This window comes from Balaenoptera borealis (genome assembly GCF_965194805.1).
Source record: "Balaenoptera borealis genome assembly, chromosome: 19".
NCBI lineage: Eukaryota > Metazoa > Chordata > Mammalia > Artiodactyla > Balaenopteridae > Balaenoptera > Balaenoptera borealis.
Genome location: NC_138878.1, coordinates 52012143 through 52019040, shown reverse-complemented (window position 1 = coordinate 52019040; position 6898 = coordinate 52012143).

Below are 6898 nucleotides of genomic sequence, written 5' to 3'. Positions count from 1 at the left end.
CAGACTGGAAGTCCCTGGACTTTTTCTATCACTTTGTTGAAGTTCTTTCTGTCCCTTCTTTTCCTGAGTTCAGTGAGCATGCAGTACAGGTAAGGCAGGGCACCGTGCACTAACCCAGCTCAATTTTGGCACAGCTTCTACACTGTGGGGTGGGCAGGTCTTAAGGCATTCTCCCAATCTGGTTGTAGCACTGCTGCTGTATGGGATGGGCATGGCACGAAGCACTCACCCAGGTCAGTTGTATGGGGTGGGCATGGCACAAGGCACTCACCCAGGCCAGTTGAGGCACAACTGCTGCACCAGGAGGACCAAGCATGATACACTCACCTGGCCATTTATGGTGAAGCTGCCATCGGGGATGGGCTGGATGCAGGGTGTTGGCCCAGCCAAACTGCAGTGCATCTTCTGTGCAGGGAGGGTGGGGTATAGTGTACTTGCCCAACTTGGTTGTGGTGAAGCTGCTGCACAGGATGGGTGGGGTTCAGGGCGTTCTCATGGCTAGGTTGCAACACAGCTGCTGTGCAGGGTGGGCAGGGCCTTGGGACACTCACCTAGCTGGGTTGCAAAGCAGGGTGGGCAGAGCACATCCACAAGTGCTAGCAGGCTAGAGGGAGCGCACCAAAAACGGCACCCACTACCTCCATCACCAGCAAGTTAGAATGAAATTGCAAAAATGGTGCCTGCCACTGTTGTCCTTGGAGAAAGTCCCAGCAGGTTCCTGACTCTCCAGCAACCACTTTAAGATCAGTAAGTGGGTCTCCCTAGCTTATGGTCTAGGCACTCTTCAAATTTTGGCTCTTGCATTGGCTCTCACGACAAATTGGTCTCTGCACAAGCCCTTTAAGAGCAGTTCCTCCATTCCCTACAGTTCTATGGTTCTCCTAGACTTAGTCCCCATTGATTTTCAAAACCAGGCATTTGAGGGGGAGGGGGCTTATCTTTCCAGTGCCAGACTCAAGGGTGAGGGTGCCTGATGTGGGGTTCAATCCCTTCACTTCTCAGGGGAAATTTCTATATTTTGGGGATCCCTCCTGATTGTAGGTCACTGCTTCTGGGGTGGAGTCCCAGGCGAGACTATGTCTCTGCCTCTCCTACCCATCTCAATGTGTCTCTTTTATGGAGGCACTGTCCATCTAGTTCTCAGGTCCTTTTCAGAGGAAATTTATTCCATATGTAGTTGTAAATTTATTACCTATGAGAGGAGGTGAGTTCAGGATCTTCCTATGCTGACATCTTGAACTCCTCTCTCGATGCAGGAGTTTATGGCTATGAACTTTCATCTTAGAACTGTTTTTGTTGCATCCCATACGTTTTGGTATGTTGTATTTCCATTTTTATTTTTTTCACAAGGATTTTCTAACTTCTCTTTTGATTTCTTCTTTGACCCACTGATTGTTCAGTAGCGTGATTTAAAATTTCCACATATTTGTGAATTTCCCAGTTTTCTTCTTGTAATTTCTTTGTTTCAGACCACTGTGGTCAGAAAAGATACCTGACAGGATTTCAATCTTCTTAAATTTATTGACTTGTTTTGTGACCTAAAATATGATATATCCTGGAGAATGTTCCGTGTGTGCTTGACAAGAATGTATATTCTATTGCTTTTGGATGGAATGTACTGTATTTGTCTGTAACGTCCATTTGGCCTAAAGTGGCATTTAAGGACCATGTTTCCTTTTTGATTTTCTGTCTCAATGAACTATCCATTTATAAAAGTGGGATATTAAAATCTCTTACTATTACTGCATTGCTTATATATCTAGGTGCTCTTATGTTCAGTCCATAAATATTTACAAATGTGATATTCTTCTGTTGGACTGACCCTTTTATCATTATGTAATTACCTTCTTTGTCTCTTATTACAGTCTTTCTCTTAAAGTCTATTTTGTCATATATAAGAAAAGCTACTCCAGCTTTGTTTTGGTTTCCATTTGCATGAACTGTCTTTTTCCATTCCTTTACTTTCAGTCTTGTTTGTGTCCTTACAACTGAAGTGAGTCTCCTGTAGGCAGCATATAGATGGGTCTTGTTTTTTTAACCATTCAGCCAGTCTATTTTTATTTTCAGGATTTAGTCCATTTGCGTTTAAAGTAATTATTGATATGTATGTATCTGTTGTCATTTTGTTAACTGTTTTCTGGCTGTTTTGTAATGCCTTTGTTCCTTTCTACTTCTCTTGCTCTCTTCACTTGTGATTTGATAATTTTCTGCAGTTGTGTGCAATTATTGCTTTCTTTTTATTTACTATGAATTTTTGCTTTATAGTTTAAGTGAGGTTTATATGAAACAACTTATATATCAGTATATCTGAAGTTGAAAATTATTTAAGTTTGAATGCATTCTAAAGCTCTACATTTTTACTCTCCCTCCCACATTTTGTTTTTGATGTCACAATTTATATCTTTTTATCTTGTGTATCTATTAACAAATTATTGTAGTTATAGTTATTTTTCCTACTTTTGTCTTTTAACTTTCATACTAGCTTTATAAGTGACTGACCCACTACCTTAACAACATTATTCTGAATTTTACACTATATTTACCTGTATCAGTGAGACTTATACCTTCAAATATTTAACTGTTACTAATTAGCACCCTTTCTTTTTAAAAAGTCCCTTTAGCATTTCTTGTAAGGCCAGTCTAGTGGTGATAAACTCCTTTAGCTTTTACTTGTCTGCAGGACAATTCTGGAGGACAACTTTGACTCATAGAGTATTGTAGAGTATTGTTGGTTAGCAGTCTTTCAGTACTTTGTATATATTGTGTCATTCATTCCCTCCTGGCCTGCAAACTTTCTGATGAAAAATCTGATAGTCTTATGGGAGTTCACCTGTATGTAACAAGTTGTTTTTCTATTGTTGCTTTTAAGACTCTCTCCTTGTCTTTAACTTTTGACACATATTATAATGTGTCTTGGTGTGGGTCTCTTTCAGTTCTTCTTATATGGAACTCTCTGGGCTTCTTGAATCTGAATGTCTGTTTCCTTCCCCAGGTTAGGGAAGTTTTCAGCCATTATTACTTCAAATAAGTTTTTTTGCCCTTTTCTCTCTCTTCTCCTTCTGGGATGCCCATAATGCAAATTTGGTCTTCTTGATGTTGTTCCATAAGCTTCTTAAGTTGTCTTCACTCTTTTTCATTCTTTTTTCTTTCTGATGTGCTGACTGGGTGAGTTCCACTGCCTTGTCTTCAAATTCATTAATCCTTTCTTCTGCTTCATCTAGTCTGCTATTGAACCCCTTTATTGTATTTTCAGTTCAGTTACTGTATTCTTGAGCTCTGTGACTCTTGTTTGGTACTTTCTTATATTTCCTATCTATCTTTGTTGAAATTCTCTTTATCTACTCTTCTCCTGAGCTCAGTGGACATTGCTATGATCATTATTTTGAACTCTTTATCATGTAAAGCACTTATCTCTGTTTCATTAAGATCTTTTCTGAGATTTTATCTTGATCTTTCATTTGGAATATATTCCTCTGTTTATTCATTTTCCTTGACTCTCTACGTGTTTCTCTGCATTAGATAAAACCGCCACCTCTCTCAGTCTTGAAGGAGTTATCTTGTGGAGGAGATGAGGCTTATCATCCAACCCTGCCCTAGTTCTTTGCTCTCTCAAACCTTTGTGGTTGTCCAAGCAATCTACTTCATTTTTAGTGGCTTCCAGTAGTTGAGGGTGTGCCAATACCTATCTGAGTCCCAAACGGGAGGATCTCAGTCAGCACCTAGATTCAGGCTGACTGGAAGCCAGACTCTGACATAGCAGCCTTTAAAGTTTGGAAATATACCTCTTTCAAAGGAATACTAGAGATGGGTATTTCTGTCTGCTCCCTCTGCACTGAGCCTGGAGTGACAGCCAGTTAAGAACCGTTTCTGTGCTACCATCCCATCAAACTCATGAACACAAGCTCTGCTAGCCACCAGAGCCAGGCAATCATGGTACATCCCTGTGTGGCAGCCACAAAAACTGGGACACCAGATGTGTCTACAAGCTCCCCACAGGGAGATACCAGCATTCTAGAGTGCAGCAGAGGAAGAGCATGAAGATAGCACCCATCTTCTGAGGTTTCTGGAGAGGACTATAGTCAGCCCTTAGATTTGGGTTTAATTAGAAGCCTTCCCCTTAGGCCACAGCTATGAAGATAAGCTAATAGGCCTCTTTCACAGAAAGACTAGGCTCCTCAGTCTGTTGCATCTCTGCTGTGCCCTAGGGGTGGCAGCTGATTAAGAACTCTTTCTGTTCATTACAGTCCTGTGGGACCTGAAGCATAAGCCCTTCCAGTGCCAAGCGATCTAGAAATGTCCTCTGGGCTGCAGCCACAAAAATCAGGGTGCCAGATAAGTGTACAAGTTCCTTACCAGGAGATACCAGCAAGCTGGGGTGAGTCAGAGGGAGAGCACAAAGATGCTTCCACTGGCCTCTATTTTTAGAGTATTATTTCAGTAGGCCCTTAGATGTGTGTTAAATTAGATGCCTGCTCCTCAGGCCAATGCCTTAAGTAAATAAGCCTCTTTCACAGAAAGTCTGTCCACTTTTCAGTCAGCTTCTTCTGCCATGGGCCCTGGGTGGGTGAGTCCATACTTGCAAGCCCTTTATAAACTGTTTCTTGGCTTGCATTGTGGGTCTCATGGACACAAGCCCCATTGGCTTTTGAAGCTAGTTGTTTTGGGGGCTTATCTTTCAGGTGCAGGTCTTAAAAGCTGGGGTGTCAGATGTGTTGTTCAAATCTTTCTCTCCTCAAGGAAAAGCTCAAGGTTTTGAGTTCCCTCCCAATTGTGAGTCACCATGCTGGGGGTGGGGTTTATAGCAAGATTGTGTCTCAGCCTCTACTACCCACTTTCATATGGATATTTTCTCTTTCACTCAATGTGTAGGAGTTGCTCAGGTAGTTTGGGGGTTTTTTTCAGAGGAAATTGTTTCATACTTAGCTGAAGATTTGGTGTGTCTGTGGGAGGAGATGAGTTCACAATCCTCCTACACTGCCATCTTGAACCTCCCACTAGACATATTTTTTAAAATATCCACTATGTCTCATTATCCCAATTAGAACAAGTAGATTCTAAAATTCATTTGGAGGTCCATGCAGTGGAAGGAGCTCCCAGGAATGGCTGCTGCCAGAGTCTATGTCCCCAGGGTGAGCTGCAGCCACCTCCTGCCTCTCTAGGAGACTCTCCAAGACCAGCAGATACAAGGAAATTTTTTTAAAAGATTTACAGCAATTTGTAAATTATACCTAGGTAAGCAGAATTGAATCATTTATCTTTTTCTCCCTACCTGATCCATCCAGAATTCAGAAACTCTCAGGAACAAAATCTCTACTCCCAGAGGAAGATATCAAGTAAGATGTCAGCCTCCACACACATCCACAGTTCTCAAAGTTTTAATGGAATTTCCTGGATTAGGAAAAGAAAGGGACTCCTTTTGCCCAAGTCAAGGAAACTTCTGTGGTGACAACTGAGGTGCCAGCTAGTTTTGCTATGCTCAAAGCTGAACTCCTCTCTCTGCCTATTTTTGAAAAAGGCCTGAGTCTGAGCTACGACAGAGTCTCTGGACTTCCTGGCAGATGGACTGACCTGCGCCCTCCCATCCCACCAGATCCCTTGTACAAAGACCTCAACCTTAAGAGTTCTTTTACCTTATCCAGAAAATAAACAAACAATATCCCCTTCCCCTAATACCAAATAAACAAACAGAAAAATTAAAATAAAAAATAAAATAAAACTCATATGGCAATGCAAAGGATTCAGAATAGCCAGAAGAAATTTGAAAAAGAAGTACAAAGTTGAAGGACTGCATTACATGATTTCAAGACATATTATAAAATTATATTAAGACTAAGATATTTGCAAAAATATAGATGAAAAAAGTATAGAAAAATAGTAGCACATATAAGAGCAACTGATTTTTGAGAAATGTGTAAAGGCAATTTAGTGGAGAAAAGATAGTTCTTTCAACAAATGTTGTGAAGCAACTGAATATCTTTTTTTTTTTTAAAGAACTCTGACTCCAAACCTCACACAGTGCATTATAATTAACTCAAAATGGATTATAAACCTAAAACTGAAAACCTCCATTAGGAAGCAAAGGAGAGAATCTTCTTACCATGGGTTAGACAAAGACTTTTTACATACAATGCAAACACATGTTCAATAAAACGAAAAAAACAATATATTGGACTTTATTTTATCAACATTACAACTCTCTGCCATAGGAAAAACTGTTAAGAGAATGAAAAATCAAGCCACAGGCTAGAAAACTGTATTGGCAAATCTCATACCTAATTAAGGACTTGAATCTAGAATTTAAGAAATCTGAAAAATCAGTAATATATCAGAAAAAGATTTTAATAGGCAAAAAATCTGAACAGACACTTAACCAAAGAAAATAGAGGGATGGTAGGTAGTAAGCGCATGTAAAAATTCTAAACACTGGCCATTAGGGAAATACAAAATAAAGTCACAGAGAAATACCACTACACACCTAAGGAAAATGGCTACAATTAAAAACACTGACCACACCAAGTGCTGGTAAGAATATAGAGCAAATAAAACTCTCATACACTGCAGGTGGGAATGTAAAATGGTATAACCACCTTGGAACACAGTTTATCAGTTCATAAAGAGATACACATCCACTTACTCTTTGACTCAGTGTATTTATCATGTTCTTTATTTTCTGTATTTTTTGATATCTTAAAAAGCTTGCTGGAGAGACCACCCCTCCCAGGACTGTCCCATTCTTGAGACAGCAAAGGGTTTAGCCAGAAGTATGTCTCTAATACACAAACCAACCGATCCAAATTATAGCCCCAACCACCAACTAAGTCACACACAAAGCCAATATTTCCCCTGCCCTAAATCAACACAAGGCCAGGTACCAGACAATCTGAGACCAGTTCTCTAG